Below are 13,315 nucleotides of genomic sequence, written 5' to 3' on the forward strand. Positions count from 1 at the left end.
CAACGGGGCATGCTGCAACCTACGTGTTACGTGGGAGCATTTATTGCTGTATATTAACTGATGTGAAATGATGAAACAAATAATGAAAATATGCAAGCGAGGGGGAGTCTTATGTGGAAAGGGAGAATAAAAATACCTACCTACTAGGTGAAGTGCATTCAGGCCTCTAGTCGGTATGGTTAAAAAGGGGGGCAGGTAGAAAGTACAGGTAATGATGTGCCTGCCTTTCTAGAAGGTCAACATGTTTTAAGCTGTACCCCAAAGCTTTTCTGCAGGACCAAGGATCTAATTCCCTGATACCACTCCTGTTGTACTATGTTAGCTTTACACACTTTGCATGCTATAAATAAACAAGCATTTACAATGCAATGGTTTCGCCTTTGGAAAAGTTAGAGTTATTGGCATTGTAAATGACAAAATTTGTATTTATGTGTTGGTTTTGAAAACAGATAAATAAATGGCATTGTCATTTACATTGCCATTAGCTTAATCTCTGCAGTCACTCTGCACTCTCTAGCACTCCCTTGCACTCCCTACTCACTCTGCACTCTCTAGCACTCCCTAGAACTCCCAACTCACTCTGCACTCTCTAGCACTCCCTAGCACTCCCTACTCACTCTGCACTCTCTAGCACTCCCTAGCACTCCCTACTCACTCTGCACTCTGCACTCCCTATGCACTCTGCACTCTGCACTCTGCATTCCCTATGCACTCTGCACTCCCTATGCACTCAGCACTCCCTATGCACTCTGCACTCCCTATGCACTCTGCACTCTGCACTGAGTCTGAGTTAAAACACCCCGTCATTTCTGCAAGACAAAATAAAATAAACCCCGCCCACGGCCGCATGACGTTGCGGAGGGAAGAAATCACGGAAACGCCCACGAATCTGGTCCGGCCATGATGGACAGATCTCTGTTCCAATGGCTAGCCTCCATTTATGGAGCTAGCCAATGGAAACAGAGGCGGGGACCAAAGCACTCTACTCTTCTCATAAGGTTTTCCCTGCAGTTGCGCAGTGCACAGCTCGCCAGGCAAAACCTAAAAATGGGAACAGTGACAGGCAGGATAGCCAGTACAGATAGAACAGTTAAGCATACGTTCTGCATACGCCACACCACTTTCAAATTCCACCAGCCGCCACTGTGTATGAATAAACCTTGAGCAAACTATTTTCCAACAAAATGTGTGTGTCGTGATTTTTGACTGCAGTTTGTACTAAGTACTTTACTATGCTTGGGGGGAGGGTTGCCATTATCGGCACTATGACCATCTTGTAATGTTTGGTGGAAAATCACGGGGTTCCAATAGGATATCCCTGGGGGCACAGAGCCATCTGGGAAAACTAGACAGGGCACACGCATAATCCCTACCTAGACTCAGCTGAGAGTGGGCACCGGGCATACAGTGGTCTCTCTTCCTGCTGGCAGCAAGCACACCCTGTTTGACTTTCTTTCCGCCACAGGAGACAGGCAGCACTCGTGTTTCCTCGATGCCAGGGCAAGAACAGACACACCAACACCACCCCAGGGAGAGGAAATGTGAGCCAGGCACACTCTAGCCCATTCCAGGAAACAGCTGAGCCAGGCGCACTCTCACCCACCCCAGAGAGCAAAGAAGAGCCGAGCCAGTCACACTGTCACCATGAGGGTAGCAACAAGCACACACTATTCTCTGCTCTGTACAGCCCATGGAGAAGCTGAGCCTGGCACTCTCACCCACCCAGGAAGCAGCTGATCCAGAAACACTCTCCCCAGTCCTGGAGCAGGAAGCAGCTGAGCCCGGCACTCTCACCCACCCAGGACACTACTGAGCCCGGCACTCTCACCCACCCAGGACACTGCTGAGCCAGGCACTCTCACCCACCCAGGAAGCAGCTGAGCCCGGCACTCTCACCCACCCAGGACACTGCTGAGCCCGGCACTCTCACCCACCCAGGACACTGCTGAGCCCGGCACTCTCACCCACCCAGGACACTGCTGAACCCGGCACTCTCACCCACCCAGGACACTGCTGAGCCCGGCACTCTCACCCACTCAGGACACTGCTGAGCCCAGCACTCTCACCCACCCAGGACACTGCTGAGCCAGGCGCGCTCTCACCCACCCCAGAGAGCAAAGAAGAGCCGAGCCAGTCACACTGTCACCATCAGGATAGCAACAAGCACACACTCTGCCCTGTACAGCCCATGGAGAAGCTGAGTCCGGCACTCACATCCACCCAGGAAGCATCTGAGCCAGAAACACTCTCCCCAGTCCTGGAGCAGGAAGCAGCTGAGCCCGACACTCTCACCCACCCAGGACACTGCTGAGCCCGGCACTCTCACCCACCCAGGAAGCAGCTGAGCCAGAAACACTCTCCCCAGTCCTGGAGCAGGAAGCAGCTGAGCCGGCGCTCTCACCCACCTTAGGGACGCAGGCCCAGTAGTAGCAGAGGTAGGCAGTGCTGACACCCAGGATCAGGGGCACGGGCCTGCCCCAGGTGGGCAGCAGGGCATCGTGCACGATCTGCGTGTACCCAAGCATCCTCCGCTCTCAGCGCCTCCCGCGAGCAGCGCACACTTCAGCCCGCAACGGTCTCTGCCCACTGCAGCTGCCTGACGTGCCCGCGATAGATGCCACCAGTGGGAGGTTCCACCAGAAGCGCCAAGAAATCCCGTCACAACTTCAATGCGCCGCGCCAGTCCTCGGGGCTTCAAGTGCGGGAGATCAAGGCGCTCTCTCGGCGGATGCAGGCATCCTCGCAGGCAGCTCTGCCCGAAGCAGCGCCCATGTTTGTGAGGGGCAGGGAGCCTGCCATGGCACTGCCCTCACAGACTGCACGCCCTCTCACCCTGAAACACTCCCTGCAACTGCAGTGCAACGCCCAGCACAAGCCAAGCTTTCACGTCTCCGAGGTTCAGGCACGAGCAGCTCATCCTGGCCAGGAGGCAGCAGTGCATTCTGGGACATGTGTCCTGTTCATAATATTATATAATATTATATAAAATCAGGCCTACAAATGTATCTCAGAATGAAAAACGATTTTTGAGACTGTTTAAACTGCTAAAGCCTAAAACTGGAGAATCTGAGAACTCTCAGATGAAAGAGATAGTCTTACATTTTAGGTTACATTTGATGTATAAACTTAAGATTCAAAGACCATTCTCAACAGGGAAATATGGAATCCGCTCATGGCAATTAAAATATTTAATATTTACAGAGTGTGTGTGTGTATAGGAGCTTACACTTTAAATAAGCCAGGCTGCAGAGCAGCACCGCCAACACCCAGAGAAGCAGGTCGGGCCACGGGATTGCCAGCAGCCGCCGCTGCCCCCAGGACAGAACCACATCGCTGCCGGCGGCTGAGATCCCCGGGGCTCCTGTACTCCCGAGCCTCCTGCACGCACGGGTCCTTCCACAGGACACGGCAGAGTGAGCTCCGCTCCGAGGGGAGCCGACCCTCGCTGCCCCTTCGAGAGGTCCAAAGGGGAGAACTCTCTGACCACCTTCAAGACGAACGGACAAGTACAACCACGCCCAGGGAAGAAAACGCGGGAACGCCCCCGAATCTGGTCCGGCCTTGACGGACAGATCCGGCTTCCAATGGCTAGCCTCCATTTATGGAGCTAGCCAATGGGAACCGGGGGACGTTCCTATATCCCATATTGTTCAAATGGGGGTTGTAGGGTGCACACCTTTTTCTTATGGTTTGTTTAAAGATTGCATTTTTATCCGTAATTATCCTGGTTTGCGTGCTCGTCGGTGAGGTGCCATACCCAAATGGCACCCGTATAAATGACAACCAGGATAGAAGGGGCAACATCTACTTTTACTGAAACTAAGATGGTGACGGATTAGCGCGAGCGTTTGAAGCAGCGCACCCTGATGAAGGGCACTTGGGGCCCGAAATGCATTGGTCTTTTATAATAAACGCTGCTTTGGATGAACCCTTGCACTTGTCATGTTTGAGCAAGAGGTCCGGATGGGCACAGCTTTTACATTAGAAACTTGAAAATGGCACAAGCATCCCGCGATTGGCAAAAAAATGTTGAATTAAAGGAAAAACATACAGAGAATGGTTTACGTGGTCAAACATTGGTTTAGAAACGGATAAAGAATAAAAACTGTCTGCCAGAGTGGCGCAATACAGCAGTGCGGTCGGTTTGGGGCAAGATGTTGCCCCTTCTATCCTGGTTGCCTATATCCCATATTGTAATCATTAGGATTTCGCCTGGGCGAACTGCTTGCGCAGTAACGCCAGGAAAAACCTAATAAATAAATAATGATATAAAAATATACAGTACCTACTTAATATTACTGCTTGTAAATCTGTAATTACATAATGGGAGACTTAGTCTGCCAAGAAATATGGCAGTGTTCCTTTTAAAACACTACATATGCCATTTAACAGTGAGCACTTTTCTCATTGTGAACACCTCCTTATGACCAAATTAGTGAAAAGAAATAAGTTTATACTTTTAGGTGAGCACTAATGGTGACACCAAGTGAGCCTTGTGATGAAACAAACACAGAGCACAGTATACATATAAAAACACACCACATACATAAATGTTGGCCAAAATCTTCGATCATGGGTCCTTCGGTTGAGAGTTGAGGCTGTTGTCACAGTCTATAAAGTTAAAACAATAAGGTGGGACATCCCAATATTTCACAAAAGTTGTTGAATATGCAACTTTAAATCAGAGTTCTGAGAAGCTATGCCATACTTACTATGCCACGGCTAATCCTCTGTAAAATGACCTAGGATTTCTACCCGGGGCCCACATTTTACCATCGTTAGTGACCCAGGGTTATTTTATGCCAGAGATGCGAAACAAGCCGACGTAGCCTCCTCGCTACTCAGAGAGATCAGACTTTAACCTGTGGTCTGAAATGGTGCCTGCTAATAGAATGGCATCCGGGTTCCATAGATGTGCATGGGCTACTAGCCGATGTGCCAACTTTTGAAAATTATGGTCTGTCCGCAGACCAAAACACAATGTTTACTCGTGAAAAGATGGCCAATTGGTGAAATTAATCCAGTATTTAAATAAGAAAACTCCTTAAATATTTTCATTTAAAATTGGGGCGCATTACAAAAGTGAAGTACTAAAAGAAAAATGTTCACTCATAAGAACCTGACATAATGGTGTAATAGGGCTAGGATTTAAAAATAAGAACTAGTTATGTTTTTATATTGCCTATCAAGTGGATACAATAAATGGTATATAATTAATTCCATTGTAGCCAGTGTGAAAACAGGTGGAGGAGAAAACATTTAGTATTTTCACCAGATGTCCCTTGGATAAAATGAGAGGGGTAAAATATGTTTCTAAGCTGTGCACACCCAGAAGAGGGGAGTTCAGTTAAAAGCTAAACAATGTTTTGTTATTAATGTTCTACATTGCCTCTGGAGTTAGAACCATTGCCAGTCTCTCTACTGTGTCTGTCTGGCTTGCTGTCAAGGAAGACAGATGATGTTGTAAATTGGCCCCATGGAATATTGTCATTCAGGACCTCTATATGGCTTTTGAGTCTAAACACCCAGCGTTGCTCTTTTTCAAACAGTTTGGACTGGGTCATTTAAATGTTCCAGAATCACCCATCAGTAATCCTGTGCTGTGTGTCTTTTTTCGATGTAGTGTGTCGACATTTTTGTAGTTGCATGGCCCCATCTCAGGTTGCTGCGATGTTTGTAGATCATTGATTTTATCTTACGGGTCACCATCCCTACATAGTGCAAATTGCAGGGGCATGTTTTTAAGTATACCACCAGTTGTGTGTTAAAATTTGTGAATTTTCTCAGTTGCCATGTCATGTATTTATTGAAGGAAACTGTGTATGTAACCTTAGTTAAATGGCAGACACTGCATCCCCAGATTGGTAGCTGCCCATGACAGGTGGTATTGTAACCTTTGATAGTGCTCTATCTGGGGGTCTTCTTTGGGGGCAGTGTGTACATATCTCATAGACTTTACCCTTGTCTTTGGGAGAACATAGGTTTGAGGAACACCAAAGCACCACTATTTTGAACATTCACAGCAAGAACTGTGAATAGAAACTGAAGTTAGGCCGTGGTTCTCTCCAGCATGACTGAAATGCAATACGGCCAAGACAGGGAGATCCAAGAACTGAGCAGCATTCCCCCTCCCTCTTCCAATGCTCAAAGGACTCTGAGCTGGGAAGATCGAGGGGGAGACTTGTTGTGCCTGCAGCACAGCCTCTGATTTTCTCTTTCCCCTGCCCACTCCATTTACTTTTGAGAGACAGGGAAAGAGAAAGTCAGAGGCTGGTTATTAGAACTTTGTAATGTTGAGTGCAGCGTGCCTATACCAGTTAATATATGCCACTGCTGCTACATTGTCTTAAATGGAGTGCTCAACATTCCAATGTTTTACCATCAGACATGCATGATGGAGACAGGGTGTATGTATCAAAATATGTAAAAAGCTTGAGGGCTGTTTACAACAAGAGTGCGGCAGAAGTCTGATGGTGATGGGCACTAGGAGTTTCTGGCTTATGTAGTTCAAAGTGTTTCATTTGTAAACAAATTAGACCTGTAATACATCTGACTGCACTGATAGATTTGTGGCTCTTGATCAGCCATGGCCCAAGGAGGGAGTTTCGGTGGGGCGGAGAGGCGGGCGGTGGTGGGTGCTAAAAACTGGAGTATGGATAATTGAAGGTAAATAAACAATTTAATAAATAAAACAAATTGCGTAGCGCGCCCTGCATCGCAAAATTCGTTTTATTAATTAAATTGTTTACTTACCTTCAATTATCCATACTCCAGTTTTTAGCACCCCCGCCCCGCCTCTCCACCCCACCGAAACTCCCTCCACGGGCCCTGGCTGCTCTTGATATTTTTTTCAGAAATATATTAAGAACTGCACATTATTAAACCCTGCAAATAGACCAATAGGCAGAGAGTGAGTCATACACAGAGATCGTCAATCATGCATGCATACAGCAACAGATGAACAGGCACTTATGTTCACAAGGTAAAAGGTATAACAGACACCAGTGCAGACAGGCCAATTTCCATGGAGACAATAATAAACAGACTAGTAGTTATACCTACACCAATTTACATAAGCCATCTATAACTGTGAATATAGCCAAGGACACCGCTTAACATCCATACAGTCACTCACATACTCAAAGGTACATAACACCGAACATCTACATTTATTTACACAGCTACAATCATAGCTACAATTACAAAAAAACATACATACAATAATATATTGTAGTACAATGTTGCCCTGCCTCAAATCTGATGTTATGTTTGTCACAAAACTGCATATTTTCTTCCTTGTTACAACAGAACAAATGCAAATGTATAGGTTTGACATGTAATGGCGCTGGTGCCATTCACGACATACATATTGAATTGTAAACATGCTGTAAGTGGCTTACATTTAGCCTCCATCTGACATTGAATTTATTTGCTTTGGGGCCTTCAGTCAAGGCCTTCAGTCACTGGTTTGTGAAATTGTCAGCACATGTTGGATCAGTTCAGTGGAGTATTTTATTCTCACCTTTTTTATATTGGTTGTATGGTTCTATACTGTCACCTTTTTTGGACTATATACTCTATCATCACATATTTAATTATTTACCTTATCCATGCATGTTATTCACAAGTCAGTATTTTATTTAATTGTTTGACACAGCAGGAAGTATTTTTTATTGTACTCGATTATGAATGCCATAATTATTGGCTTTGACAATGCTTTTTTCACTATGTACTTGTGCCTCTTTGCAGCGAGTAGGAAAATATGTATGGCGAGATTTTGTTTTGTTTGAGGGTAAACCCCTCCAGTAAGTGGATCCCTTCCTTAGATGCTCACATTTACCATTGTGCCTGACAATTTTCTGACCAAAACAGTTTTAAGAGCTTGGGTAGTCTAAACTGTGTTTCACTCTAAGCATGGAGCTGGCAGGCAGTTTTTTTTCCAGATGGCACATACAACCATGACCATTGCCAGGACATTGTTTCCATGCGACTTTAAGGAAATTCCTACACATAAAGAAGCAAGTACCAATATGTGTCTGCCATTTGTGTCTGCCTTTACATTACTAAATAGGGCACTGTTATGTTTATTCGAGAATATCAGAAATGGTGCATATTGCAAAATGCTCTCATCCTGTATAGGCAGAGCTCACCTCATTCTGCTCACTACAGTCTAAAAGAAGTCTATATTTGTCTTTAACTTAAACTCAGAAAGAGAGAAAAACTGGCTTTTGTGAAGAACTTTAGTTTCAACTGGCGAAAGGTTTTCCCCTAATGCATGTTTTCTCAATGGACCTATGCATACTATTTTTGTTACTGAAATATGTGGGGAAATGCATTTCTGTGATACGTTTACTATCTCCATCCCCTCCAAAGGTGTTTGGTGTAAGTGGTGAGGCGGGAGAACTGCGGCTTTTTAGTCATTTCTAACTAATAGTTTTATTGTCTGTTACGATCGCCCATGTAGAACTTCTGTAACTGTGTTCAGCTCCTAAAACCTTCAGTTGTGTTTATAGAGAGAATATACGAGTAACATTACTATTGTTTATCTCACAAAGATTTACGAGTAACTTTAAGACATAAACCCATGGCAGCAGCTTTGAAAAGCGAGTAAGAGAATTGTACACCTGCACAAACTGTGTGGCAGCTGAGGAAGGCAAGCCATTGTTTGCAAAGTGCCTCTAAAAAGTATATTTCTCATGACCATCTATACATTTACATAGATGAACTGCAACACGAACACCAGGTCCTCGGATATTAGTTGTATGGGAAGAGGGCCTGCAGTATCCCTAGGAAAATCTTTGAACATTGTTGAATCTTTTAGCTAATAAAAAGTATATTTACATACAGATTAAAAACGAGCTTGGAGAAATCGTTGAATTTTCACACAAAAACGCCTCGTGAATTTTTAGGAACCTACATTTTAATGGAAGAACATGTCTTTCCTTTCTACCATTAATCTTGTGCAAATGTTTGGCAAATGGTGGCTTTCAACATTCATACGTTCAGTATCTTTAAACATGAGTGATTACAAACCCGGCCTGCAATGTTGTGAATTTTGCGGAATCGTTTTTCTCTGTTCGAGCCCCCAGTTAGTCATGCAGTGTGTTCCTCGTTCACAACAACTTTAAAAATATGCGCGTGATAAATATGTTTGTCTAATTGTCATTGGCTTTGTGGAAAGAGAATTAGCAGACATGAACGATCATTTTCTGTTCTGGCCCTACTGTTGACTTTTGCATTGACACATTCAACTTTCCACTCTATTCACTTGTGATTTATCACTCTCACGCATGGGCCTGTTTACCATCTCTCATGTAACACCATTCCACAGATTCTATTCACACTTACAGTTATATTTTTCCTTTAAAGTTGTTACAAATTAAAAATGTATTCTACGTGCCATTTCTAATAGTAGTTTATAAGGAGTACCTTTATAATCTTGCTTTATTAAAAATAAAAAATAAAACATCCGCAAACAATTGTGTAAATGTCTGTCTTTATGTACAGCCTAGATTACAGTAACAAATCTATATAAAGCCATGTTAAACTACCTCATAAAAAAGACAGAAATTCTCAAAGGGTCCAGTTGAGATTTTTGCAGCTTTCCAGGAACACGCACAGGCATAAGTATTTGAACATATCCAAAAGTAAGAGATGCACATTCCACTTGTTTACTTATAAACCATAATTAAAGAAGCAGATGCGAACTTTTTTTCTCCACATGTAACTCATTTCCTTTGAAGAATCGTCTAAACCCCCACCAATCATGGGGGATTCTCTACTCACCCAGGACATTGACGTCTCCTGCCCTTGACCGGAATAAATCTCTGACCTCAACCAGGGAAGAAATGTGTCAGTCAATTGTTTGGCAAAGGAAACCAACTCCCAAATTTGTGGGTGTTTCTCAACTTAAGCAGCCATGATACTATCCACAACCCAAAATTGTCAGCAGGTTTGCTGATACATAAAATCACATCATACTGGTCTTATATTAACTTTGAGCACATGTATATTCAAGTGAAAATTAATATTTTCTCAGTAACAAATTTGTGTATACGCTTGTTTGTGAAGCTATTTGCGCTACTGAAACAAAACATGCAAATGTCAATTGACCCCGCAGTAACTGAACTGAGACAACATTTTGTCATTGTATCCGATATTCTACATTTCAATGGAAAATGAGATTGAAAAATAATTAATAAAATAACTGAAAAATACATATTTCTTGAATCAGGGCTACAAGGTGAAATTCGGGTCAATATTATGGCCTTTGAAAAATACATAATTCGGTTTTAGTACCATGGTACGATATGTGGTCATAGTTAATATTACCATCAGTATTAGGTGCCAGCATAAATGCAAGGGGGAGGGTCATTAAGCCTGTATGGTTATAAGGAAGTAATAGAACATGTATATGGCACACTCCACAACCTTTGTTGACTCGAGTAATTGATGGGCAGCGTAAGAGTTATGGTGGACACTGGGTAGTTTTCAAAAAAGTATAGGGGAAGTGGTAGATAAAGTTCAAACCTGAACGTTGTGAGTACCAAGGTTTGCAGAGGCTCTATTTAATCACATTTTTCTCTATTCGACTGCTTGCCTTTCCTTGTGTGATCAATTAAAAATATATAAGCAACTGAATGCATCTTTCATGATTAAGTAACAGCAGCATTAACAAAGTGAAAATTATTCAATTGTACAAACTGTGAATAAAAAGTAGAAAAGTAAAAAGATGGTTATGTTTGTAAAATGTAGTTTAGTAGAAAGAAAGTAATGTCATGCCTGACCCTATGCCTTTACAAGCACACTACCACATTTCACTTGATATGTGCAAACATCTCAATCATGTAAACAACGTTTGAGTTTTAATTGATAGAAAAGAAGGTGACTGTTTATGATGGATATGTTTGTAATATTTCCGAAAGCCTATGGGCCTAGAAAGTAGTTCTTCCATTGTACTTTCTGCACCGTGGGTATATTCAGGGTAGTGTCCCTCTTTATATGCTTTGGTACCCAATGCACTGTGATCGGGGTGCCGGGTTCCCTGGGCTCGTGCATTTTGTCTGTAAAAGGACCGGAGGGTGCATTCTATCACTATGATTTGTGAATGGTAGTTCATGGGTAGTTCCTCTCAACCGAGTCTCAAATGCGTTTAGGGTGTGCCCCAGTTTACCTTCCAGGCTGCAGACACAATAATCAAGAATTCCTTTTGTGTCTTTTAATAATAGTGCCAGGATAAACACATCTAACATGCTAGGCTGCCAGTCAGTGCCTATTTATTCTACTGCATTAAGAAAATACATACATTTTAGGGCTGCGAATTAACTCATCTACCGAGAAGGAGATCGCCAGAATTCATAATTGAAGATATTGCAAGCCTGTTGCATATGGCAGCTTATTTGACTATTTAAAATGGTTTCTCAAACTGTTTCTATCTGTCAGTTCTTTATTGTGAATAAAGAGCTGCACATTTTGACTTTGCATATCTGCACATCACATATTTGCACATTCAGTTACTGCTCTGAAACGCCTGGGAGAAGTTTGGAAAGTTTATTTGCTTTCACCTGGGTGGCCAACTCTTGCACAGCAATTACGTTTAGGGCTATTGCTGCTTTGGCTAAGCATGGACTACATGATAGCTAAACTGCCATTTTTCTCCCTTTCCACTCAGACGTGATTCTCAGCCATTTTTGTTCAGCACTCTTGTGGTTGGGAATGTGCAGAGAGAAGGTGGGCACATAGGTTGGCCCACTGCAAATCCATGCAGTAGGCATGCGCAGTGGGCAAGCCGGCAGTGCGCCAGAGTCAAGCTGTTATAGCCAGTGTGCGTCCATCTGCGAAGCAGTCATGCATAACTCTGGTCATGCTACCAGTTTTATATGCAAAAGGTTTGTGGAGTTAACAGTAAAAACGTCTACATACTTTGTGTATTCTGTGGCTATGCTAAAGGAGATTGGAGACACAATGTGTCTATCTGTAAGATCCATTTTGGCATTTTGAAATCATCAATCTGCTATTAATGATCCACATTTTAGTCAGCACCAGCCCAATAACAGGTCACGCATGAAACTTAAAACTAGTTCACTATTTAAATGTACACTCGTTAAAGCTCGTTCATTGGCCAAACATGCTACTGAAACCATGAGTTGCTTGGGGCCCAGCAATGTAGGGTGTTATTTATATTCTAACAGAGTCTTGGGCAAATAAACCATTTGGCCCTGACTTTACTTTACCTCTCCAGCAAGTTATAAAGTTGCACACCATTATAAAAAGGTGGCAGTACACTGCATCACACCCAGCACTCAGTTCTCCCCTGTACATCATCGTAAATACATGGTTACACGCCTTACTAGCGGTGTTGGGGCTGGAGATGGCCTAGATATAAGTGTACAGTTCTAAAACAAGGCAAACTAGGCCCTCTCTCTGGGACAGAATTAATGGGGTTATTGATCTCAACCTCTCCTGTTCGCTCTATTTCTGGCGTTCTTTGTAACAGTCCACATTGACCATATTTAGGTTTTGTCTACTGTTTTGCAGACTTTTGGTGAATCATCCCTCAGTAATCGTACTGGGTAATTTTAACCTCTGGGGGAATGCAGAACTTACCTCTGCAGCCCAGACACTTAACCAATGTATAAGGAGTTTTACAGCTGGTCCTACTCATCGTGCTGGCTACACCTTAGAGCTTATTTGTTCAACACCCAATCAGGCCTCTTTTCTCTGTCATTTATGTTTGGTCTGATTACATGCTAATTGAATTTGTGTTTACGTTAAAACATATAGAACAATGTAGTGGGAGTGATTTACACACCCACTCAAGTCTATGCATCTTCTGGCAATGTTACCCAGGGCTTTGACTTTGGACAACCTGAATAATACTCTTGATGTAGTAGAGGAAGACTACACACACACTATGTTCAGTGGATCAATAATACTCTTAAGTCTTACCTGTCTTGGTCTACTTGCTCCGCCAGACCGGATACTCCATCTGTCGCTTAGTACGAATTCTCACGGAAGCAAGCAATGTTCATGTGCAAACACGCAGAGCGTAAATGGTGGTAGCGTTATAAGTCATTAAATAGCTTAAGCTGGAGGGCTGTTAATGATTATATATATATATATATATATATATATATATATATATATATATATATATATATATATATATATACAGGAACACTCCAATCTTCCACTTCAAGAAAGGCACTGACTCCGTGAAATTGTAATTCCAAATAGGTTTATTCACTTATAGGCTGCTTTCAGCAAAATGTTTGAACAATTACAATATAACAATGATTAAACAGGTGCTCATACA

General features: G+C 43.2%; 1 protein-coding gene across 1 annotated transcript in view; it reads left to right on the plus strand.

Annotated features, from left to right (window-relative positions):
- Positions 1 to 13,315, plus strand: part of SEMA3A (semaphorin 3A) — a 535,542-nt gene that overhangs the window by 72,027 nt on the left and 450,200 nt on the right. The window lies entirely within an intron of this gene.

The sequence above is a fragment of the Lissotriton vulgaris genome, chromosome 1_1 (genome assembly GCF_964263255.1).
Source record: "Lissotriton vulgaris chromosome 1_1, aLisVul1.2, whole genome shotgun sequence".
NCBI classification, from domain to species: domain Eukaryota; kingdom Metazoa; phylum Chordata; class Amphibia; order Caudata; family Salamandridae; genus Lissotriton; species Lissotriton vulgaris.